The sequence below is a fragment of the Pleurodeles waltl genome, chromosome 9 (genome assembly GCF_031143425.1).
Source record: "Pleurodeles waltl isolate 20211129_DDA chromosome 9, aPleWal1.hap1.20221129, whole genome shotgun sequence".
Taxonomy (NCBI): Eukaryota; Metazoa; Chordata; class Amphibia; order Caudata; family Salamandridae; genus Pleurodeles; species Pleurodeles waltl.
This window is the reverse complement of record NC_090448.1, coordinates 1020990991-1021018704: the sequence shown is the minus strand read 5'-3', so window position 1 is coordinate 1021018704 and position 27714 is coordinate 1020990991.

Below are 27714 nucleotides of genomic sequence, written 5' to 3'. Positions count from 1 at the left end.
GGACAGGTGGAAGTGAGGTAATTCCGCTGATGTTGTGCGCCGTTGCGGTAGGCGGTCGGGAACTGCAGTGCAACTCCTCATTGGTTAACATTGGGCCCTGTGGGGTACAGTGGATAATGATGATGTACGCTGGCAGTGACAGTATGCAGCGCCACGGACGTGACCTCCATTTGCGATCTGATCACTCACTTGCTACCTGACCTTCAGCAGGAGAGGACCTACACTGCATGTGCTGCTGTGACCTGCGTCTGGAACCTACCATGGCTCATGTGACTGGGGAAAGGGCCCCTGCCTTCCCCTCAGCGGAGTTGGAGCGACTGGTAGATGGGGTCCTACGCCAGTACGGACTGCTGTATGGGCCTCCAGACCAACAGGTGAATACACTGTGAGCACGATGCATGTTGCATGAATGCATGGAGTGGTGTGTGTGAAGGCCTCATGTAGGGTGGGTGGATGTCACCTGGGCGACATACAGCTTGTGTGCTGGGCCATGTGTGTGTAAATGGTGATGGGAAGGGGTAAGGTGTGCCATAAGTGTAACAGGCAGGATGGTCTGACTGATACCATTTCCTGTGTGTATTTCTCTGCAGGTCAGGACCCATCAAAAGAAGGGTATAGAGCATGCCATCGCCAAGGACGTGCTGACCCTGGGGTACTACAGCAGAGCACCCACTGTCGGAAACAGCGGGAGGACCTGAGACGCTGGCCATGGAAGACAGCGGAAGCCCAGCTGAGGATGGCCTCCCAATGAGGAAGGGGTGCCTGTTGGACCCTGACCCCCCTGATGGCCCGCACACTGGCGGTGGCCTATCCAGAACTGGAAGGGCGCTTGAGGGCATCACAGCAGCCACAAGGGGGTGAATACAGTGCCCATCATTACAACTTATTCATGGTAGCGGGGTACCCGGGTGGCAGATGTGTGTCAGTGGGTGTCCCTAGGCCAGGCCTGACATTGCAGAATAGGTCCCATGTTGGCCAGGGTTCCGAAGCGATAATCCTGAAACCTAGCTCATAGGCATCAACAACTGGTCAGGGCTGTGTGGGCCCAGGTGTGCTGCATTTGGTGGTATTTGCCCCTCCCCATGCCTTGGTGACTAGCATTATAACTGGTAGTGTAATGCATAGTGTATAGGGCTGTTCCCTGTGTGTGACGGTGGTATGTACGCCAATGGTGGTGTTGTTGCAGCCATTGACCCAGTGTATCCTTTGTCTCTTCCCCCCTTTTTGTTTTGTCACTCTGTCCTCATGTGCAGTAGCATCATCTGGCAAAGGAGCAGAGGCACCGGCAACAGAGGGAGCTGCATCCCACAGGACCCAGGAGGCAGAGCCCACCGACACTGAGGGCACCAGTGGGACAGAGGGTGAGGGTAGCACCACGAGGGAGACAGGAGGGGACAGTTCAGACACAGATATCTCCTCCAATGGACGCTCCCTGGTGGTGGCAGACACCTCTGTGCCCACCCCAGCTACAGGTACAGCCGCCACCCCCGTACCAGCATCGCCCTCCTAGCAGCCCCTCATCGAGTTGCCCATGCCGGCTCACCCCGGAGGGTGGGCATCTCCTTTGAATCCAGGCCATTCAATTCAGGCCATGCCCCAGTTAGCCCTGCTGCCCTGAGAGAGGAGGCTATTGACCTCCTGAGATCCATCTCTGTAGGGTGGTCAACCATTGTGAATGCCATCCAGGGGCTGGCAGCCCAAAGCAACAGACTAATGCATTCCAGGAGGGCATTCACACTGGCTTGGCAGCCTAACAGAGATCAATCCAGGCTCTGGCCTCCTCTCTGATGACAGCCATTGTACCAATTTTCCCCCTCCCCCCTCCAACTCCCTCTTCCCAATCCCATTCCCCTCATCCCCAACCTATCCCAAAGCACACAGGCAGACGAGCATGCACACAAGACAACACACAAGAGTGGCACAGGCAAACACAAGCAAAACACATCATCCCACAGGCACTCACACAAACACCATCCAGATGCAGACATACCAACATCCACAATTTCTACTGCCTGCCACTCCTCCTCCACCTCCCTCCCAGTTGCGTCTACACTCACACCTGCATGCACTACATCCTCATCTACTACTAGCATCACCACGGCACCTAGCAGAACACACACCTCACTGTCAGACACCTCCACAACTGGCATGCACACGTCCCCTGTGTCCTCTCCCACTGTGTCTGCCCCCCCTCCCACGGTACACAAACACAAGCACTCAGACACCCCACAGTCATCCACCTCATAACAGCATCCAGCCCATGCACCTGCACCCAAACACAGCAGACAGACACCTCCTACAACCACTCCCTCTTCCTCCACTCCCAAACCTTCTCCCTCTTCCCACCCCAATGTCCCTAAGACATTTTTCCTCTCCACCATTGACCTCTTCCCTACCCCTCACCCCCCTCCATCCTTCACATCTGGCCAGGGTGGCAAAAACCCAGGCAAGCACTTCAGCCACCCAGTCCATGGGCCCACTTGTGGTGGGAAAGGATCCAGGGCACATCTCCAGAGGTTACAATGCTCAAAATACCACGGCACACCACATTTGTTCTTATAGTCCATTCAGAAAATGCTGAGTCATAAATAGTTCAACTTCAACGTGCTGGAATTTATTTTTTCCTCCAAGATTCAGGAGATTGCACAAAAAACATTTAATCCCATGATATAACAGCCGATACATGTTTCATCTTTTTTCGTTTTTTGACTTTCTCAAGGCAAGGTACGTATGTCTTCCAATATGCTGCAGAGTCCAATATTCAGTATATAACACAGTAGACGTGTACCGGGATTGTCCAAAGTATTATATATCACAAATCATGAAATATATATGACCATGATAAGTCGAGCTTGAAAGTTTGCCTCCTGCGTTATGCACAACTGTTAAATGGAGGTTGAAGGAGCCTGCACAAGGCAGCCTCAAGGAAAGGGTGCCTGCCTCAGCTGCAGCCCAGAAGACCAAGGAGCCAGCCCCAGCTGCTGCCAGGAAAACCAAGGAGCCAGCCCTAGCTGCTACGGGGAAAACCAAGGAGCCAGCCCCAGCTGCTGCCAGAAAGGGCAAGGAGACAGCTCCCGCTGCTGCCAGGAAGGGCAAGAAGCTAGCCCCAGCTGCTGCCAGGAAGGGCAAGGAACAAGCACCAATAGACAAGAAGGACAAGGGGCCTCCTGCAGGGATTCAGACGGAGCCCCCACCACCAACCATGGTTGTGCAGTCGTCCAAGGCTGCGGGGGATGGGCTGAAGCCTCCACCACCACCACCACCAGCACAGCCACCACCAGTGGACAGCCATCAGAGGCTGCAGAGGATGGGCTGGAGCTTCCCCCACCACCACCAGCAGCAGCACCACCATCACCAGTGGGCAGCCATCCAAGGATGCAGGGGATGGGCTGGAGCCTCCCCCATCCAGCGGCTGCAGCAGCACCACTACCACGACTGAGCAGCCATCACCGCCAGCGGACGATACGTAGTTCTGCCTCTATGGGCTGCTGTGCAGCCTGCCCCCTGCAAATCTAGTGGGTAAGACACCCCCAACCCCAGAACTCCTCAGGAGCATAAGCACAGGGCATGATGCCCCCTCCAGAACCAGTGGGGAAGACACCCACCAACCCCAGCCACCCCAGGATCAGAAGCACAGGACACAATGCCCCCTCCAGAGCATGTGGGCAAGTCACCCACCTGAGAGACTGTGGGCTTGCACTCCCCAGGACCAACCACAGCGCATGTTGCCCCCTCCAGAACCAGTGGTGTTGTTCCATATGCCAGCTGAGGAGCCCCCCCTGTTCCCCATCCCCCTGAAGTGCCTGCCTATTTTACAAATGATGCCCCTGCAGTGTTCTCTGTGTTGGTTCAGGTGACAAGTGGGGTCTTGCACTTTGGCCTGTGGCCCTGTGGCCCACGCACACCGAGGACTGGGCAGTGTCCCTTGAACTGTACATATGTATATACCATTACATTGCATTTTCATATTTATACTGTGTTGTTATTATTACACTCACTTTTGCACATTCCTGTTGTCCTTGCATTATTCCTCAGGGGTACAGGATAAATATGTTTTATTACTGCAGCTGATTGTGTGTATGGTGTTGGGGGTGAGGGTGTGTGTGTTGAGTGTGTGTGTCACTCTCTTTTTCCTGCCCCCCTTCCTTATGTGCTAGGCTGCTGTACTCACCGTGCTCGTCTTCGCCGTCACTGTTGTTCGTGGTGGAGTAGGACATAGAAAATCATTGGAAATATTTGCAGTTCGGCCTCGATGGCGGCATGGTTCTTCCATGTGTCTCCAAAGGTGAGTCCTTTCTCTTCTGTGCATTGTTTCCACAAGGCTTTTGATGTCGTTGGTACCACCCCGGAAAAGGTGGCAGTTTCCTATCTCATAATACAGTGGGTGGAACATTGACTTCCGCCTGGCTGTTGGCGGCTACTACAGTGGAGGCTGTTATTTCCGCCCTGTCAGTAGGTGTGCTAAACTGGCTGTCTATCTGAGTTCTCACCGCCATGGTTATAATTTGGCTGTAGTTACTGCCAGCCTGTTGGCGGTATTACCGCCACTTTATCTCCGACCGCCAGGGTTGTAATGAGGGCCAAAGGGCCAGATATATGAAAGGGTTTTACCCATTCTGGGTCTATGCGAAAATGCTTTCGCACATTTCTCCCTAAGTTCACCATGAAAGACGAAACAATTCCAATAACCTCTGGAAACCCTTTGCCGTTTGGGCAATAAGAACCTCGTCATCTGCATAAATGAGACACTGTATCTGACAGCCCCCAACCTTTGACAGATCTACGGCATTTGAGGATAAAAATACATCCAGCTCATTCATATATAATAAAAAATAGGGCCAATATAAACCTTTGCCTGACCCCTCTAGTTCTCCTAATTGGGTCAGTACATTCCCCATTCTTCCCAAACAGAATTTAAATACTACTTTTTGAATACAATCTCTTCAGTGTATCAATTAAAGCCACCTCCGCCACCATTAACTCCAACATTATCCACAACTTCACCCTATTAACATTATGAAATGCGCAGGAGAAGTCCATAAATCTGAAATGCAGGGCACCACCCCTGGCACCAACATACTTCCCTACCAAGAGGGTTAAGTTCAAGGATTGCTCTACTGTACCTACTCCTGGGTGAAAACCATACTGAACTGGAGTAAGAATATTCTCCTCTTCTGCCCAGTATTTATACTCCATTAGCGACATTTTTTTTTACGCTAATCAGGTGCAAACTTAACACCATATTTATACTTTGATGCTAGACCTGTCTAACATCAAAATATCCTAGTGTGCAGCATTTTCTGGATGTGTGAAACCGCCTTGTATCAATGAGATGCAAGCTAGTCGTTCCCATCCAAAAAATGACTTAAACATATTTATCCAGCCGGGCAAAAATGGTGCACAGCTGGTAGGCGGAACCGGAAAATGACGCAAATCCCAATATGCACCAAATTCTAACGTCTGGGTCAGGGCAGGCATTAAAATGGGACAAACACACCACTACTTAAGGAAAACTCACACAAGCAACATGATTGCTCAAAAAGGAAGACATGGAGGTGCTACTCATGCAGCATGCTCGAAGACGCAGAGCACAGGACCAACAGCAGCAGCTACCACCACACAAACATGGACCTCAAAGGCAGCACAGAAGGCAGGAGAGGATATTCAGGACATGGACAACCCTTTAAGGCCTCAGGGAACATGACATCATCCAGAGGTACAGTCTAAACTGGCAAGCCATACAGCAGCTGCTGTGCCACATTGAGACACAGTTGGCAGCCAGCTTGCAGACACCCCACATCATTCCACCAGAGACCAAGCTGCTAGCTGTCCTGTACATGTTGGCAAGTGACTCCTTTCAAACCACTTGTGCCCTGGTTGCCAGATCTCCCAGCCCTCATTCTCTGCCTTCCTTCCCAAGGTACTTGATGCCATCATCTCCCTCACACTCCGCCACATCATCTTCCCTAACACACATGTCCGGATTGTGCCACCTGCTGCAACTGAGCACCTATACCGCAACAGGAAGCACACACACTCCATCAATGTGCAGGCCATTGTGGATCACCGTGGATTGTTCACCAACATCATGACAAAGTATCCTGGGAGTGTACATGATTCATTCATCTTCTGCCACAGCACCATCAATCAGCACTTCCAGGATGGACGATATGGCAATGGCCTACTTGTTGGTAAGTACAGAAACCTAGTAATTTACAGACAGCACAGTAACCCTGTAGGACACCCAACACATACACCACTACATTGGCACGTGGCCAGGAAGACACTGAGGTGTGACACTGGTAGTCATGTTTGATATACTGACCTAATGGGATACACACCTATGGACATATGACGGATGCAAATAACAAGAGATGCCACTCTTGAGCCACACAGGACAAATTTAAAACCACACAGTGACAATGACATGGCCTTAACTGGCAGTACAACTTGGAAGATGAACCTTTCAATATCACATAAGGCTACAGTCAATCCCACACACTTCCAAGCAATACGTCCTGTGTAAGGGGTGTGTAATGTGTGTTGCTGCAGGTCAAACACCATGAGACATATATAATGATGACATTGACTCTAATGAAGGTGACATGGAATTATTGAGGCAGTACAAACATCTCACATCACTCCTGGGGTGACATTGCCAGCTAGCAATAAAGAAGTGGACTGTGCTATGAAAACATGTGGATGTGACACTGATGCAAAGTGCTAACTGCTACACATACTGATTGAGACAATTCCCATATACATAACAGATGTACAGGGAGATGGACCTTCCTACACTAAAACCTTCACCCCCACTACCAAGTTAGCCAGCTTACCTGGAGCAAGTTCAGTAGTGTAGGTGCACAGTTGCAAATGAGCTAACTCGGAGAGGAAACAAAAATAGCTTTGCATAGAACTTGTCACACATGGGATAATTGTGCATTGTAAATTGTGAACACTTCAGTGCTGCCAACGTATGGAGATGTGTTGTGCATTGTCACCTAGCAAATCAAAGGGCCTCACTGTTGCATTTCACCTGCAGTTACATATGTCAAATTGGATGGGATGTTCAGGCCATATAGTGCAGCCATGTTACCACCACAGTGGAATCTATTGTGTGTGTGGAAGTATCATGTCACCTCCAGTGAAGGCACATAGACACTTCTTTCTCACTACATAACACAATGAGCAGCAAGTTTCTAAATATACCACAGATATCATGTCAATCAGCCAAACACCAGTTTTGCTAGTCAAACAACCCAATGCAGAAAGAACATCACAGAAGCCTAGGATCCCACACAATACCACAAGCACAGATGAGTCACAGACGACACAAGATAACAACTGCAATGTAAAGTGACAATCACAGTGCAACCAACAAAAAAATACTTACCCTCATTTTCTCTTTCAGCTGATCAGGGTTACTGGATCCAGCCATGGATCATGACCCCATTTGCCAACCCAAGCACAGCAGCAGAGCATGCCTATAATGAGGCACATTGTAGGACACACACCATAGTTGAGCGGACTTTTGGCATCCTGAAGTCCAGATTCAGGTGCCTGGACATCACTGGAGGCAGCCTCCTATATTCCCCTGAAATGGCCTGCAAGATCATTTTGACCTGTGCCATCCTGCACAACATTTGTGTGAGGAGGAATATTTCCCTCTATAAACCGGATCAACAAATGCCTGAAGGGGAGGAGGATGCTGTCAGTCAAAATGAGGGGGAACATCCAAACACAGCTGCAGGATTGCGTCGTAAACAACATAAAGTACAAAACTTCTTCTAACTATCATCACTTTGCTTTGCCTCATGGAGCATTGCAGAAATACAACTTTGCATACTGCAAAAGCCACATCACATTTGATGGGTATGAATGTACAGAAAACATCACACACAGTGTTAATGACATATATTCTGTCTATTTCACATTTGAAGGGCAATATCAGAGCACCACAGCTATGAGACATATCCATGTGGCCAACATGGTCCATTGCAGCATATGATACCCAACTAAGACACCATCAATCATAAAGTAAAAAAGTGCATCATTCATGAGGCAGTGGATGTGCAATTGCACTGGTAACAGGAATGTATGACCAGACCCTTGAAAGCAGTAAGTGTGACATCAGCTATCTCTGTAAGGAGCATGTGTGACAAGAAGTGCATCAAACCTGAAAATGGATAGCACAAGTGCCCCAGGTATGACAAGCATTGCTCACAAGACATGCCCTCCGCAGTCCATCCCAGGTAATAAGTCCTGCCACTGCCATGTTTTAAGTCTCTTCCTACCCTTCTCTAGGGGGCGCTGTAAATGGACTATCTGTGCCTTGAGAATCAATCTTCATCTACACTCACCAAGACTCCCATTCTGACTCCTGTGTGCTTACCTCTTCAGTATGGCATGACATAGTCATAGTTCAACACACCACAACACACCACACCCTACCGCATGTGGGACAAGATCCCCACTGAAAGACTAAACACCCAATTGGCCCATAACCCCCCCCACACCAACGACCCCAACACAGGAGCACACAACCTCTCCAAATGGATCACTACCTGCGCAGACACACTAGCCCCCGCAGAAAACACATCGCCACCCGCAACATCAAGAACGACCCATGGTTCACCCCTGAACTCCAAGACTCCAAGCGCAAATGCCGCCAACCTGATAAAATATGACGACTAGAACCTTCCACAACCAACTTCTCCACCCTCAAAACCACCATTTGCACCCATCACCAACTCATACGTACCGCCAAAAGAGATCACTACAAGTCACGCCTTGACAACAACTCTCAAAACAGCAAAGAACTCTTCACCATTATCAATGAACTTGCCAAACCCAAAGCCAGCAACATAGACCCCACACACACACAGCCCCTATGTGACGCCCTTTCCAACCACTTCCTCCACAAAATCCTGGACATCCACAACAGCTTCATACCACACACACCCACCACACACACACCCCTCACTCACCCAACCCAACCCCCACTCATGACCCCACCACCACACTCTCCACATGGACCCCCACCACATCCGAAGAAACCGAAAAAAACATGAACTCCATCCACTCCGGCTCCCCCTCTGACCCCTGCCCACACCGCATCTAAAACAAAGCTAGCCCAACCATCACCCCCATACTCTACAACATAATCAACTCCTCTTTCGACTCCGCCACCTACCCAGATCCCTGGAAGCACGCGGAAATCACCGCTCACCTAAAAAAAAAACAAGCCGACCCGGAGATCCTCTCCAACTACCGCCCCATCTCCGTCCTCCCTTTCCCCGCCAAGGTTGCAGAGAAATTAGTCAACGCCCGCCTATCCCATTTCCTCGAAGCAAACAACACTCTTGACCCCTCACTATCCGGGTTTTGCAAAAACCACAGCACGGAAACCGCCCTCATCGCATGCACTGACGACATCAGGACCAAAGTCGACAAAGGCGAGATCGTCGCACTCATCCTCCTAGACCTCTCCGCAGCCTTTGACACCGTCTGCCACCACACACGCCGCACACGCCTCCACAACATAGGAATTCGACACAAAGCCTTAGACTGGCTCACCTCCTTCCTCACTGACCGGACCCAGAGAGTCCGCCTTCCACCCTCCACTCCAATACTACCAAGATCACCTGCGGAGTCCCCCAAGGGTCCTCCCTCAGCCCCACACTCTTCAACATCTACATGTTTCCCCAGCCAACATCCTCCGAGCACACGGAATCACTATCCTCTCCTATGCAGATGACACCCAACTCATCCTCTCCCTCACCTGCAACCCCACCACCGCCAAAACCAACCTACACGCCGCTCTCCTCGACACCGCCAACTGGATGACCACTAACCACCTCAAGCTCAACTTAAACAAAACCGAGATCATCGTCTTCGGCCCCAACAAAACCACATGGGACGACTCCTGGTAGCCCACCGCCCTAGGCCCCGCACCCACCACCACGCAAACCACGCACGCAACCTCGGCATCATCCTTGACCCCTCCCTCTCCATGACACAGCAAATCAATGCTCTAACCTCCTCCTGCTTCCACACACTCCGCACAGTCACCCACGAACTCATCAGCAGCAGACTGTACTACGGTAACGCCCTCTATGCCGGCACCACACTCAAACTCAAATGCAAACTCCAGAGAATACAGAACACAGCCGCACGCCTCGTCCTTGGCCTCCCCCGCCACGAATGAATCTCCCCACACCTCAAATCCCTTCACTGGCTCCCCATAGACAAGAGAATCACATTCAAGATCCTCATCCACGCACACAAATCCCTCCACAACACCGGCCCAACCTACCTCAACGAAAGAGTTAACTTTCACACTCCCATACGCAACCTCCGATCAGCCGATCTCGCCCTAGCCACAGTCCCCCGCATCCAACGCACCACCACAGGAGGCAGGTCTTTCTCCTACCTCGCCTCCAAAACCTGGAACTCCCTCCCACCGACCTTTGCAAAACCAAAGACCTCCTGGTCTTCAGAAAGAACCTCAAGACATGGTTGTTCGATCAGTGACCCCCCCGCCCCCGTCTTCCCCTCCACCCTCCTCCCCCTCCCTCCCCAGCGCCTTGAGACCCTCACGGGTGAGTAGCGTGCTCTACAATTTTTTTTGATTGATTGATTGATTTTTTTGATTGATAGAACACACACTGCAGGTCATACCATCCTATCTTTGTACAGTTATCTGCTGCATGCATGTTAGAAATTGAAAAATCACTCAAACACAGTTTAAGACAGATTTTTTGATGCAAACAAGTAAAAAAAGATGCATATGTGTCAAAATATTAAGCATATGCGTTAAAAAATGACACACACACACACACATTATACATCAATTGGTCCCAAGCGTTAATTCCACCAACGCACCCCAGGAATGCGGTTATCCATTGAAAATGTATTGATCCTTGAATGCGTGGGAATTTTCAGGCATATGCGTCAAAAAATATTGACGCAAACCCCGTAAGCGTCATAAAATTACACGCAATACAAAAAAACAGGCCGCAATTGAGACAGGAAGTGATGCAATAGGATATCCTGTTTGCAGAAATGGTACAGTGGGTGTACTTTCACTTTCACTTTGCAGTCTGAGATTATTCTAGACTGTGTGGCTGTGTCTTGACATGTCTCTGTGAATATTGTGAATTTGTCTCCTGTGTGCTATTGATATTTTCTTTTGGTGTTTTGTAAGTGTCTCTGGTAAGTGTTTTTTGTCATTTATTGTTATTAGATTTGTTTTTGTACAGTTGGGAGTCTGTTTGTGGGTATTGTTAGTTGGGGTATTGTTGGGCTGTCTGTGGGTAGTTTCCTTTTCCTACCTCCTTTCCCTGTTTTTCCCTCTTTACCATTTTCTTTCCTAATTTTGTTGAGATGTTGGGAAGGCCACATCTGGGGCGAATGGGTGAGGAGGAGCTAGGGTTAATTGTGTGGCTGGTGTGCCACTTGCTCCCCCTGATGGTGGAGGCTGGGGGCCGTGTGATACAGGGGTATCACACGGAGGCAAGAAGTCTCAGGTGGGCAAAGGTGCTGTTCCACCTGCGGCGCATATTTAACAGCCAGCCCAATGACCACAAGCTGAAGCATCGCTGGGCTGACATGGTGGCTCGAGAGCAGGACCTGCTGGACCGCCTGGGTGTGGTGATTGGTGGCCCTGTTGGTGAGTACAAAATTGACTAATGTTTACAGTACAATGCTCTGGAGTGAAAGTAGCAGATTTTGTGACATACTGCATGCAGTGTTTATGGACATGTGGAATGCAAGTTGAACAATCTGTGGCCCTGATTTATAACATTTTTGCAACACATTACCGTCATTTGCTGATGCAAAAGCTGCGTGAAATTACAAAATACAATTTTATTTTGTAATTTAGTGCCGCTTTTGCGTCAATAGATGATGGTAATGAGGCAGAAACAAAAGTATGAATCAGGGCCTGGAGTGTACCAGGAATGGGATGTATTTCACATGGTAATACATGGAAGCAATGTAGTCCCCAGTTTTGTGGAACCATGTCTGAACAGTATTCATGGCCATACATACCAATCTCTTCATAACCTCCGCTATTATCTTAGGCCCATATTTCTACTTTGTTTGTGCTGCATTTGCGTTCTTTCTGGACGCAAAAGTATCGCACACTTGCTACAATCAAATTTATTTTGATATTTTCCATAGCTGTAGCATAAACAAGTGAAGCAAATGCAACACAAAAAAAATGACACATGTGGCCCTAAGTGCACTGTTTCTGTGTGTTTACGTCTGGACAGATAATCTTTCACATGGCCAAACCCAAATGGGCAATGATGCTACCAGATTGCAGCAGCACAAAACAGGTTCATCTCGTGGCTTTTTGTAGTAGGCGTTTAGATCCTATAATTGAGTAGCAAGGCCCAACAACATTTTTGGCTTGGACGCAATTGCTGGTACTGAGCTAGTGCAGTTACCATCTGTGTCACTTTTGTGCCAAACAATTTTGTAAAGTGAATGGGTCATCATGGGATCCCTGCTCTTTGTGAATGCATGGTCACAAACTATTTTTGAGCATGATGTTGTGCAAGGGACCACTGACTGCTTCCATTATACTATTTTAGTGACAAAATAGGTTGTTATTTTACTTTTGGTACACCCCTGCTGATATAGTGCAGCATTTCTACAAATGTTAACTTCTCAGTATGAAGGCTGTCACAGACATGGTGGTCTGCTAAGATCAGCGGCCAGCATTCCTGTGATTGCCGCCATTCCCAAGGTGCTTTCAAATACCTACCTCATCATCATTGCAGAAGTGGGACATTTGCTAACCCATGTTTTTATTAGCAGACAGTGTCAGTTCGGTTGTACGGTTGTACTACCACTGATCACCCAAATTGGCAATTCTAAGTTGCTGATTCTGGCAAAGCGTGATTTACAATACCTGATATAGGTACACATGGCCCAGAATAACACATTTCAGGTGCAATGACTACACCTGTGCCCACGCATTCTGTCAAGGATGATCAACTAAGACACTGTTTAGCGTAACATTGTCATCAAGTGACACACATGATCCCTGCCATCATGTTGTCATAGGGGGCATATACGGCTCAGGGTACACTGCCAATGTGGCATATGTAACATACATACAATACTGGCACACCTGTTATGGACCACTGAAAGCACAATAATTCATGAACGCAAATCAACCCACATGAGCATCACACAGTTACTCATTGTCCCTTGATGCACAAGCCACAATACATGAGTCACTGTTATTGCAGTGCACCAGGAATGTGGCATTTCAAGTGTCTCCCAATTACAAATGATGAAATGGAGTACCCTCTGAAATGAATTAAGCATAAATTTGAGTATCATGTTTGGCACCACATGATTGCATGTGTGCATATGTGTGTCTATCACTCACTGGAGTGACAGTGTCAATGCATGTTTGCAGTCGTATGTCTGTTGGGGGTGTCTACATGCCTGATGTGCAGCTCTATCATATAAAATATCACACACAGTGATTTGTTGTTCCAACTTTTGTACAGTGAGCAGACATTGAGCACATATCACCCTTCCATGTTTTACAGGTGGACCAGCCCCCTACACAATAGGTGAAGTGGATCGATTTGCAGACCCAGATGTATCCACTAAGTGTTAATATGTGTGTCCTGTGTTTGTTTGCAGCTGTTGTGTGATTGACTCCTGTGTGTTGGACTCATTGCAAGATATGATGTGCTGGCACATGATCTGATATGTGACTTGACTGGAGTTTGACATATTGTTCCATGGAAGAGTTAGACATTCAGTGGCAGAGAGTCATATATTGGGAGTTGAATGCTGTGCAATAGGCATGGACAGGTGAACAAGGTGATTTGTTGCTACATGTATGCCAAAAATTGATTTGGAGGTGTCCAGTGTCATAATTTAGTCAGCAAGTCATACCCTAATTCACACAGAACAGTGATGCATCAGTTTTACACACAGACTTGTGCATCCCGGTTAAGTAATGAACATGTAGAACTGCATGGGTGACTGTCCAACAGCATCTAGTTCCACATGTTGTACTCTATTTACGTGGCACTTGAGTGAAATGTCCTAAGTGTGCATGCAGGTCAAGGCCGGATGGGTGCTTGCATCAATGTGGTTGATTTTGGAAATGTGTCAGTGAGATCTAATGACGTTGAGAATTGTCCACAAATAGAAAAATGAATGTAGATGTGATTGTCCAATGGTTGACTCAATCCTAGTTGGCAGGCCTCCTTACCTGTGTTGAACTGATTAAATCCATACACAGCTGTCCAAAGCTTTGTGATTGTCCTTGATATTTGAAAGTATGTGTTGCATGTCCATCCCCCCCCCGAGGCACAGGGTTAGGGGTAGAAAATATGTGTAGCTAGGTGTCATGGTCACAGTGTAGATGACAGACATGTAATTCAAGCATTCATGTGTTCCAAACTACAATGCCCCCTTATGATTACCAACTGCATACCATCCTGGAAGTTCCATATACAAATCACAGGTCTTGTGTACCTTGAATTTGATCTAGAAGATAGTGATTAGTCGGCCTGGCACATTTTGAGTATTTGCAGCATTTGTTATGTGACTAATAGCAGTACAAATATGCACAGATCATTTAATTAAGCACACGCCTTGTGCATTGCTGTGCAGTTAGATAGTTGATGGGTAGGCTGAGTTGGCATGTCATTCCTCAGGGACATTCTATCACTTTTGATGAGGTGTTAGAATATCATCTGTACATGTATCACACAATGATGTCACTAATGTTTGGCTGTCTCTATTTTTTACAGCTGCCAACATGAATGCCCAGGAGATACGGGAATTCCAGAGGCGGGCAGTGCAGTACCGCCACATACTCGATGTGGAGGCTGGGTTCCACGATATGGCAATGGAGATATCGTCATGAGAGAGCCACAGGGGCAAGGACGGCATTTAGCCAAGGGGGGCCAGCATTGCTCACAACTGCCACCACCACCACCACAGCTCAGACTACAGTGGCTCCAGGAATGGCAGCCACTCCAGCAGGTCCCTTGACCAAGTCAGCCCAAGGCCCACAAGCAGCACCTTCTGCACCTCCCCCTCCAACCATGACACCAGCATCAGCTTCAACAAGTGCTACCCAGACGACACCAGCTGCAATATTGGACATGACCGAGTTCAGGACACTATAACATGGCATGCAACATATGTTGTGCAGGATGGACAGGCTGCAGCAGGAGGTGGCCCGCAATAGCAGGAGACTGTGGAGGATTAAGAAAATCCTGAGGAGGGCCAATTCGTGACTTGTTGATCCTCACCGGTAATTCCATCCGCTCCCTCCTCTTTCCTCATTCTTTTCTTTAGTGGGTTTAGGGGGCTTAGTGTTAGGTTAGAGTAGGCTGTTAGTTTAGTTAGGATAAGTGGGTTGGGGTGGGGGGTGTTATATTATTACATGTTTGTTTGTGGGTGGGTGGTTGGGGGATGATGTTGGGGTTTATGTGTATATAATTTTTTTTATTATAAAATATAAAATACAAAAAATATATATTTGTTTAGGATAAGTTAGTATGTGTTTAGGTTAGTATATGTTGTCCTACACGTGTCCCATCACATAAGGGGGTGGGGGGTTGATGTTTAGAGTGTTTAGTTACATGTGGTAAGTAAGCTTAGCTTAGGGTAGTTAGGGACAGTTGTGGATGATGTATAGTAAGAAGAGGTTAGGTTAGTTTAGAGTTTTTTCCATAGTTTAAGTTTCCTTTCATACTGATATAATAAAGTTGTATGTACTCCTTTACAGTATGTGTCATATGCTTAGGGATCAGGGCCTTTGCATGAGTGTACAGTGTAAATTTTGTATTTGCATTTGTGTTCCATCCTGCATCCAAATCCCATTCTTGACATGGTTATTCCCCCTTTCAAATGAGCTGTCACATTAGCAGCTACAACAAAGCTACTTCTCTATGCATCTGCCATCCATTGCAACCACCCCTCAAGGAAACTATGGTTCCCAATGTGTTGTAAAGGTTGGTGTCATTTTAAATCTGTCATCGTTTGAGAACTGTGTTGGAATCTTGGACACTGTGGGACGTCTGCCTGCAGCCTGATGTTCATGTGAACCCTGATAAGCTAAGTGATGTCATAATCTTATGAAATTCAGTAAGCATAAATGGCACCTATGATTTCTTACATTGTACTCCCAGGTTACGTAATTGTCCATACACTCATACTCATCCATTCCTGCTGTATGGTGTGGGTGTGTGATTAAAGTTTAGAGTCAGCTGTCACAAACATAATGATTGTCTTAAAGGGAATGTGGGCCACATTGTGTTTCGTCGTGCACATACTTTGGACCTGACATATTCAGTTCTACACAGCATTATACTGTTTGTGATCTTTTAACTTCAGAAATAAGCCTAAGGAAGCACAGATGATGGTAAATTCCAGACCCTTGTGCATAGTTATCAGCCCACATTCTTTCTACACTGTTGTATTGACATTCTGTGGCCATTGACATGTCATATGCATCACAAATCTCCTACACAGTTGATGTGTCACATTAAACAGAGACAAAGTGGTTGTGTAAGTGCCATTTATTTTAAAGTGCTGTACTGCAATACATAGTCCAGGATTGTAAGTCCATTAGTGTGATGCCTTCTATTGTGATGTAACACAAGTGCAATGGTGAGGGACATGTCATTGAACATGCTTTGGTGAAGTGTCATTCAGTGCAGAGGAACATGAATTTCCAATGAGGTAGTGACAGGCAATTGCAGTGCATAATGGTAAGGTAAACAGTGTGCTGGAGAACAGTGCATGCTACCAACTGTAGCAAGACTGGCATGTTAACAAGCACAGGACATAGGAAATCAGTGCCCATGTGACATAGACTGGTGCTACCCGGTACTCCTACGGGTGAAGGTGATCTGTTCCATGTCTTCATCTTCTGATGTGTGTTGTCTCCTCTGCCTTTGGTGGTGGTGGGTTTGAAGGGGCAACACACACTTCAGTGTTTGGGGAAGTGGACTCAGACTTCCCAGTAGCTGCCAACTGTGGGGCTATTAAGGGCATTACTGCAGCAAGGAGGAGGTGCTGGTTCTTAAGTATAGCAGGTACATCGCTGTGGTAGGCAGCCAGGTCGGCCCTGAGGGGGTCATGATGGCAGTCGTGCATGCAGTGAAATGTTTGGGATGGCAGATGTTGTGGCAACTCCCTAACTGCTGTGGTAAAATGCTTCACACACTTTTGTGGTCCTTGCAGTAGGGATTGTTTTACTTGCATGGCTGCTGACTGTTCTGCAGATGACATCATGCACATGCGCATCCCCTCAAGGCTGGCTGTCATATTTTGCAATCCCACCACACCTCCTTGGACAGCTCCCGCTGTACTCCCATTACTGTCCTCTCAAAGGTGGTACCGTTGTCCTCAGAGTCCTCAGCTGGGTTGGAGTTGGCAGATCATACTATTGCAGTGGTGGGTGGGTCCTCTGTGATGGTTGCTGCATCTGTGTTCCTCCTTGCGACTGAAGGTGGGGTCTGGAGGGTTCCAAGGACATCTTGGAGGGTTTGCTGGCTAATGTTTGTCAGCTCATCATCCATGTCATCAGGGAAGTCCAGGACAGGCATATCCACAGGAGAGCCATCATCCTCTGCAATGAGATATTGTACAATTAGTGTGTCTGTGTTGTGGCAGTTGTTATGTGACGTCACTGACTTCCTATTAGTGGGACATTGTAATCTTGGTTCCTGTTCATTGTTCCTGTCATTAATATTAGCATTCTCACAGGCCTATGCCCCACCTGCATGTCACATGTAGTGTGGGCAGTTTGGGGAATTGTCTGCATCACATCCTCTAGGTGTAGGTTCTGTCTAAATTATGTGTTGCCACCTTCTTGTCCTACCCAACCCGCCCTCTACTTACATTAGCATGGTGAGGCCTTGCAATGGCTGTGGGTGTTCTGATGCCACTTGCACCAAATTTAACAATATGGGACTGACCCAGTCTCTGATATTTCACATACACCTATACGTTGCTGAGACCAAGCACATACTATGTATACCATTGGCATGGCACAAAACAGGTGCCAGCATTGGTAGTGTGTCATGTTGATGTTTACCAATGTGTGCTACATTGCATTGCACTGATGGGCCTGGCAGGGTTCCATTTCCTCTTATGACTGTGTGGGTGTGTTTCACTAGCTAGACACATATGTCCTCCCCCTCAATGCTGTTGTCTTAGCAGTATGACAGTTGAGATGTTGAAGGTGGCATTGCAGCTATTGTAGCACAGACACGGGGTGGACCCTGGAATGGGCAGCATGGGTATGACATTACTGCTGTGTACTTCATAATGTAAGTAACAATACATGATGTTTATTGCGCCTATAGACATGAGCATTTGACATGATTTACCGTTTGTTAGGAATTACAGGGGATTGATAACGTCGTCATCCTGAACCCTCTATTTAGGGTGTGTTTGATCCATGGGCACCTAAATGCTATTTGCTACTTGACCAGCACACACAGCACAGGTGGTAATTGCAACTGTTGTCAATGGTAAATGCCACTTGAAGATATAACCTGAAGCTGGAAATTGAGCCATAGTTCATGTTGTGACAATACCAGCTGTCCTGTGACAGCAGCCCAGTTTTATGTTCAACCCTACCCTCCTGGACTGGCTTTGCCTTTCCAAAGGCCTTGGCATGGCAGAGTACCCCCATGCACAGGTTGTTGGTGTAGTATTGTGCTGTGCCCCTGGTTTCCCCTGTACAGCCCATGCACCCGTCCCGTGCCCCTTTGACCTTTCCACTGCCTGATTTCCATGGCTGACATGCATTGTGTAGTAGGTATGTACCTCCTCCTACTTGCAGTTAACATTTAGGTGATTTTATGCCCCATGCAACTTACCCTGAATCTGTTTTGTTTCCTGGTAGTCTGCGCTGTCCTGCACTTGAATTCCTGTGATGATCTCCTCTGGGATGACGGCTGCCACCATCTCCTCCATCAGGTCCAGGGCCTTCTGCGGTGCTGGACTCCCACCTCCAGTCTACATTGCTGCCTTCCTGTTCCTTGCCATTTTTTCCTTGGCCCTGTGCTTGCAGTCATGCCAGCGTTTCTTGCACTCCATGACTGTTCTATGGACCTCTGCCACACTGTTGATCTTGTTGACATTTTGGTGCCAAATTGCCTCTCTCCTCCCAATTGGCAATTTTGAGGTGACAAAAAGTTGATTCTGGTGTTCCGTCACCTCTCTGACCAGTATTTGCTGCTCCTCTGCACTGAAACAACACTTCCTTTTCTTCTTCTCCCTCTCCTTGTCTGTGTCCTCCTGGCTGGTTCCTGGTCAATTGGGGTCTCATGGGGGGTCTCTCCTGGCTTCTAGGATCCATTTTGGGGGCCCTTATCACTGCTTGCTGCATTTGTGATGCTTTTTGACACTATTGCAGGGAAAAATGTTGCGTATCCGGTTTGCGACGTCGTTTTGCTTTATGACGTGGCGCAATGGTTACAGTAGAAAAAAATTGCTCCAACCCGTGCTTTGCGCCACGGTGCATCTAAGTATACATTTGACGCCCGGGTGGTGCAAAGAAATGGCGTTAGCCGGCGTTAAAGTTTTTGACGCCAAACTGCATTAGCGCAGTTTGGCGCTGTTGGACCTGGTTTTTTGACGGGGTCATCCCCAAACTTTTTGCCTCCTTCCTCCTATTTTTTTCTGACCTGTTGTTGTTGGCTTTTGACCTCTGGGCACTTTACCACTGCTAACCAGTGCTAAAGTGCATATGATCTCTGTGTAAATTGTACTATTGATTGGTTTATCCATGATTGGCTCTTTAATTTACTTATAAGTCCCTAGTAGAGTGCACTATATGTGCCTAGGGCCTGTAGATTAAATACTACTAGTGCGCCTGCAGCACTGGTTGTGCCACCCACTTCAGTAGCCCCTTAACCTTGTCTCAGGCCTGCCATTGCAAGGCCTGTGTGTGCAGTTTCACTGCCACTTCGACTTGGCATTTAAAAGTACTTGCCAAGCCTAGAACTCCCCTTTTTCTACATATAAGTCACCCCTAATGTGTGCCCTAGGTAACCCCTAGAGCAGGGTGCTGTGTGGGTAAAAGGCAGGACATGTACCTGTGTAGTTATATGTCCTGGTAGTGTAAAACTCCTAAATTCGTTTTTACACTACTGTGAGGCCTGCTTCCTTCATAGGCTAACATTGGGGCTGCCCTCATACACTGTTGAAGTGGCAGCTGCTGATCTGAAAGGAGCAGGAAGGTCATATTTAGTATGGCCAGAATGGTAATACAAAATCCTGCTGACTGGTGAAGTCGGATTTAATATTACTATTCTAGAAATGCCACTTTTAGAAAGTGAGCATTTCTTTGCACTTAAATCTTTCTGTGCCCTTCAATCCACGTCTGGCTAGGTTTAGTTGACAGCTCCTTGTGCATTCACTCAGACACACCCCAAACACAGGGTACTCAGCCTCACTTGCATACATCTGCATTTTGAATGGGTCTTCCTGGGCTGTGAGGGTGGAGGGCCTGCCCTCACACAAAGGACTGCCACACCCCCTACTGGGACTCTGGCAGACAGGTTTGAACTGAAAGGGGGCTTGGTGCATTTCTTAGACACTCTTTGAAGACACCCCCACTTCAAAGGCACAACTTAGTATAAAACAGGGCCTCTGCCCTACCTCATCAGACACTTGCTGGAGAAGAAACCTGAACCAGAAACTACATCCTGCCAAGAAGAACTGCCTGGCTGCTCAAAGGACTCACCTGTCTGCTTTTCTACAAAGGACTGCTGCCTTGCTGTTGGCCTGCTGCCTTGCTGAACTGCCTGGCTGCTCAAAGGACTCACCTGTCTGCTTTTCTACGAAGGACTGCTGCCTTTCTGTTGGCCTGCTGCCTTGCTGAACTCTTGTCTGGCTGTAAAAGTGCTCTCCAAGGGCTTGGATAGAACTTGCCTCCTGTTCCCTGAAGTCTCAGGACCAAAAAGACTTATCTTTTTAACTTGGACGCTTCGTGCGCCAAAATTGTCGACGCACAGCTTGTTCCGTGGCGAGAAAAACGCCGCACACCGACGCTGATCGACGCAACGCCTTTGGGACGACCGGAACTTCGCCGCACGGCCTCTCAAGGACAACACCACCCGACTTCCAGAGGAGAAATCGACGCAACGCCTGCCGTGAGATCGAAACTTCGACGCACAGCCCCGCGGAACGACGCGCAGCCGGAAAACAAGCAGGAGAATCAACGCACAGACCCGGGACATCTGGTAATCCCCGCAACCCATAGAAAGAGACTGTCCGCACGCCGGAAAACGACGCACGACTTCCCCGGGTGAAAAATAACGACGCAAGTCCGTGTGTGCTGGGGAGAAATCGACGCACACACTATTTTTCCACGTATCTCTTCTTCTGCGGCCCTTTGCGGAGATTTTGCTTGAAAGAGACTTTGTTTACTTTTTAAAGACTTAAGACACTATGGGGGTCATTACAACCCTGGCGGACGGTGTTAAAGGTGCGGTAATACCACAAACAGGCCGGCGGACAAAAAAAGGGAATCAGGACCGTGGCGGAAACCGCCAACATAGACAGCCACTTTAACACTCCGACCGTCACGGCGGTACAGACAAGCAGCGCGGCGGTCACCGCCAACAGACAGGCGGGAGACAATGTACCGCCCACAGTATCACAACCCGCCAATCCGCCACCTTTTCCGGGGCGGATTCACAGTGGATAAAAACACGGCGGAAACAGCTGTTGCAATGGGAAAACGCTCACCTTCTACACATCCCACGAGGAAGGAGGACACCATGGAGCCGGAATTACGAATCCTACCTGCCCTTGTCTTCCTGCTCATTTACGAACACCAGCAACGGCGGCGCCGAAGACAACGGTGAGTACTGCACCTACGACATAGGGGAGAGGGGAGGCAAAAGTCACGGACACACACGCAACACCCCCACCCCCACCCTCACCCTCGCACATTACAACACACACACCAATGCATTTCCAAAATCACAGGAACAACCCACAACCCCCCCCCCGGAAGAATACAAAGACCAAAGGAAATCAGTTCAAAAATTGTAATGTATCAAAATACAGTTACCAAATATATATACAGATATATATACACATTCCAGCTCTTATACATTACGAGAAGTAGTGCAGGTATGCACATATCAATGTCCGTGCACCACTGGGCCAAAAATGCATGGGCAAGGCCCACATTAGATACCTGCCCACAAACGGAGAGAACACAGCTGGGGCATCAGATAGAAATACAACAGGCACCTCAGGGGGAAGGGAAGGAGGGGGGGGGGCACCTCAGCCGGATGACAGTACCACGCCAGATCCACGACAGGGCTCCATGCCCACTGTTCCATCCTGGGGAGTGCAAAGCCACAGTCTCTCAAGTCTCTACAGTGGTTGGTTTGCCCACTGTTACATCCTGGAGAGTGCAAAGCCACAGTCTCTCAAGTCTCTACAGTGGGTGGGTTGCCCACTGTTCCATCCTGGGGAGTGCAAAGCCACAGTCTCTCAAGTCTCTACAGTGGTTGGTTTGCCCACTGTTACATCCTGGGGAGTGCAAAGCCACAGTCTCTCAAGTCTCTACAGTGGGTGGGTTGCCCACTATTCCATCCTGGGAGTGCAAAGCCACAGTCTCTCAAGTCTCTACAGTGGTTGGTTTGCCCACTGTTAAATCCTGGGGAGTGCAAAGCCACAGTCTCTCAAGTCTCTACAGTGGGTGGGTTGCCCACTGTTCCATCCTGGGGAGGGCAAAGCCACAGTCTCTCAAGTCTCTACTGTGGGTGGGTTGCCCACTGTTCCATCCTGAGGAGTGCAAAGCCACAGTCTCTCTAGTGGATAACAGTCTCCACTGGTTCTGGAGGTGGACTGTTGCCCAGAGTGCTTCATCCTGTTAAGGACAGACAGAGTGGATGCATGTCTCCACTGGTTCTAGAGGGGGAATGGTGCCCACACTGCATCAGTCTCCCCGTGACGCTTCCTGTTCCATCACTGTCCCAGCTGTACATGGGATAACGATGCTTGATGTGGCGGTGTTTTCATTCTTCAGCGGTGCTCGGCCCTGTTCAGCGGTCTTCACCATGGCGGTGAGTTCCTTGTTCAGCGGTGCTTTGCCATGGCGGTCTCTGACCTGTTCAGCGGTTCTCTGCCCTGTTCAGCGGTGCTTTGCCATGTTCAGCGGTCTTCACCATGGCAGTGAGTTCCTTGTTCAGCGGTGCTTTGCCATGGCGGTGCTCTGCCCTGTTCAGCGGTCTTCACCATGGCGGTGAGTTCCTTGTTCAGCAGTGCTTTGCCATGGTGGTCTCTGACCTGTGCATTGGTGTGTGGCATGACGGTCCCTCATTGCCCAGCGGGGCTGTGGCTGCCGGGGCCCTCCTGGGCACTGACTCCGGCGGTGGTCTCCTGACCAGTGACGACACTCCTGCCCTCCTGGGCACTGACTCCGGCGGTGGTCTCCTGACCAGTGACGATACTCCTGCCCTCTTGTGCACTGACTCCGGCGGTGGTCTCCTGACCGGTGACGATACTCCTGCCCTCCTGGGCACTGACTCCGGCGGTGGTCTCCTGACCAGTGACGACGGCCGCCGTGGAGGATGGCGCCCTTCTCCGCCGTGCTGCTCTTACCAGACTGCGCAGACTTCTCCTGGCACTTCACCACCTTTGGAGGAGTCACACCTGACTCTGCAATCCCCCTGGGACCCTTGTGAGCAGTTTTTCCGCCAGGAGTCTTCACCCTGTCCCGTCGGCCACTTTCCAACTTGAGATGCTTTACAGGGGGTGGACTGGCAGTGCTTTTGCTCCGTGTCACACTGCCTGCCCTGGTGGCCGGTGCACTCCACACACCTTGAACACGCACCACTGGTACTGGAGTCTTTTTGGCTGAGGCGCTACTACATGACTTATGAATTGGAGGGGTGGGGGCGGGGGCAAAGAGGTAAACGTTGCTGAGGGAGAGTTTCTGACGAACACTAGGATGAGTAGCTGGAGGGGGTTTGGGAGTGGAGGAAGAGGAGGTAGTTGTAGGAGGTGTCACTTTAGGTGTTTTGGGTACAGGTGCAGGTACTGGAGGCTGTCGTGAGGTGGATGGATGTTGGGTGTGTGGGTGCCCACGTTTGTGTACTTTGGGAGGGGGCGTCACAGACACACTGGGAGAAGACACAGGGGACGTGTAAATGGTAGTGGGGTTGGTGAGTGCAGGTGAGCGGGGTGTGGTGCTGGGTTTTCTGGTGCAAGTCCTAGTTGAGATAAATAAGTTCCAAGAGTCTCTAGGGATATGTAGTAGGTCCTTTTATTTAAACATCCCATCCACCATCAAGCAAGTCCAACAGCTCCCTTTTCTCTGATCTTCATCTCCATGGCAGCATTCCACATTCTACTATTATGTCATGGATGACCTCAGCCCAAGGAAAGCTAGTGAGCATTCCAATCAGGCTGAACTCAACCAAAGCCTATACCACACATCTTCCCTCTTAACATTGAATAAAGACAAAGAAATAAAACAAAACAATTATTACTTCCCCTTAACTTTAACTACTCTATTAAGATTCCATATTCTGCCATCCTTAATTTTGACAGCATTTCTAAACAGTTTGATAACTTCAAATGGTCCTAAAAATGTACTTTCGCTTTTTCGCTTTGCAGACAGTGAAAATCGCGACGGGTGCTACTGCACCCGTCGCACCCCTGCAACACCGCCGGCTCCATTCGGAGCCGGCTTCTATGTTGCAGGGGCTTTCCCGCTGGGCCGGCGGGCGGCCTTTTGGCGGTCGCCCGCCGGCCCAGCGGGGAAGCCAGAATGGCATCCGCGGTCTCCTGACCGCGGAGCGGCCATTTGGCGGTGACCGCATGGCGGGCGGCGACCGCCGCCCGCCGCGGTCAGAATGACCGCCTTAGTATCTTTGTATTGTGTCACCATAGTAAGATCTCCTTTGCCCTCCTCATATTCTAAGCTGTAATTTTTAGTGGCATTTGTTTCTTTTTTTGTAGAGATTTTGTTCACATCAGTTTTTTCTGCTCTTTTTTCTTTCTCTAGTTCATCAGACACGCCATAGTATGCTCCACACTTTTAGCTAGAACAATCACCTCCTGTAAAGTTGGATCATCTTTGCTCCATAATTCTTGCCTGATTTTATCGCTTGAACATTTCAACCAACATGAACTGATCACGGATCCTTTCTTCTATCGTGCTCCCAAATTTACATGTTGATGCAAGTTTCCTAAGTGCAGTAACATATTCTTCAATATTTTCACCTGGTCTTTGCTCCCTCATGCCAAAATGAAAACGCTCCAAAATGGTAGTTATTTTAGGTACAAAATGTAGATCAAGTTTTCTTAAACACATTTCAAACTCATTGAGATCTGTGACATCTTCACTAGGATCTGGCAGATTTTCAAACATCTCTTGGCCTTCACAACCCAAGCAATGCATTAAAAGTGCTGTTTTCCTCTCACTGGATAAATTTGTTCCACATACTCTAGAATAGTGCAAAAATGATTTTTTCCACTTGGACCACTTTATAGGTGGTTCACCGGGTGAAGTTAAAAAGAAGGGTGGTGGCGGAATGCTCTGCATGTTTAAATTTTCTTGTTTGTTTGTAGAAAGTTTTAAATGGAACCACAATATTTTAAAGTCAAGTGTTCAATATGTCTAGTTGATTTAAGTATTTCATTTTGCCTTAGAGAACATCAAGTATTATGATTTATTATGTATCCAGTTATTAGTTTTCAAAAGTCCATAGTTGTAACAACAGACTTGATTCAAATGATTAAGGATTCAGCTGTTTGTTTGTTTAGAAATGAAAAAAATACGCACGCTCATAATGAAAATCGTGTGAAATCCGAGGCAGTACAACTCGTGCTGGGGCACGAGAAGCTGAAATATACACGCTCGTATTGAATAGCGAGTTAAATCCACACAGTACAACTCACGCTGGGAGCGCGAGAAGCTGAAATACACACGCTCGTAATGAAGAGCGTGTGAAATTAACACAGTACAACTCGCGCTGGAGCGTGAGAAGTACGCACGAGCTTTGTTTACTTATGACAGTGGATAAGCGGGTTGAAAAGCCGACTCGCGTTCGGTTCACGAGGAGTAGAGCAATTGTTTACTGATGCACACGTGCTTGAAGTAAGCGCGTGCCAATGTGCACGAGGAAAAAAACGTTGAAGCAAGGCTGAATAACAGGTGAATAAAACGTTTGAAAAAAGTACCTTCAAGTCCAGACAGAGCATAAATCCGTTCACAGCCACCAGAAAGCAGCCACTTGAGGTGAAAATTAAGAAATTTCAAGATCTTCACACGTCGAATTATATCACAGCAGGAGTTTTCCAAGCAGGATTTTCCTTGAGATGGCCTTCTGTGTTGAGATGTTCAAAAGACCCTCGTCGTCAGTGACATAAATAAGTTCCAAGAGTCTCTAGGGATATGTAGTAGGTCCTTTTATTTAAACATCCCATCCACCATCAAGCAAGTCCATAAGCTCCCTTTACTCTGATCTTCATCTCCATCTCCATGGCAGCATTCCACATTCTACTATTATGTCATGGATGACCTCAGTCCAAGGAAAGCTAGTGAGCATTCCAATCAGGCTGAACTCAACCAAAGCCTACACCACACAAGTGCCTGTAAATGTACTGCATGCAGGTGAGAGTGTAGACGAGACTGGGAGGGAGGAGGGAGATGACGAGGAGGGGGACACAGTGGAGGCAGTGGATGTTGCTGTGTCTGTATGTGTGTGATGCTTGTGTGAGTGCCTGTGGGGTATGTGGTGCCTATGTTTGCCTGAGCTACTTTGGCGTGTTGAGGTGTATGCATGCTTGTCTGATGGTGTGCTTGGGATAGGCTGGGGTACAGGGGATTGGGTCTGGGTGGAGGAAGTTGGAGGGGGGAGGCTAGACACAGGGACAATGGCTGCCATCAGTGCTGAGGCCAGAGATTGCAGGGTTCGATGAAGGGCAGCCTGACCAGAATGAATGCCCTCCAGAAATGCATTACCGTGTTGCAACTCCCTTTCTATACCCTGGATGGCATTCACAATGGTAGACTACCCAACAGTGAGTGACCTGAGGAGGTCAATGGCCTCCTCAATGAGGGCAGCAGGGGTGACAGGGGCAGGGGCTGAGGTGCCTGGGGCGAAGGTGATGCCCATCCTCCTGGGTGAGCGGGCACGGGGCGAACGCTGAGGGGCTGCTGAGAGGGTGGTGACGGTATGGGAGGTGGCAGCTGTACCTGTAGAAGTGGTGGGCACAGATGGTGCCGCCACCATAAGGGAGCTCCCATCGGAGGACGAGTCCGTGTCACTGTTTGGTGATCCGGTGACCGCCGTGAAGCTCCCCTCGGCCTCCGTCCCACTGGTGTACTCAGAGTCCGTGGTGTGGCCCTCCATGGCCATGTGGGATGCAGCCCCCTCGTGCTCCGGTGCCACCGTACCTCCGCCTGATGATGCTGATGCACAAAAGAACAGGGAGAGCACAAAAAGGGGTTGGGACGACAGAAGTAAAAGAGGTTGAGTGCATGGCTTACCGCTACCGTTGGCGAACAATACAGACACAGCAGCCCCCTGCACTACGCCGCGCTCTAGGCCTCTACAGCTGCAATTCCAGGGATCTGGCCTACATCGCTATGGTGGACATCTGCACACATGGATGCCACAGGGGCATGTATACCTGTATTTGCCACTCTACTGAGGTGGGGTGGGGTGGAGT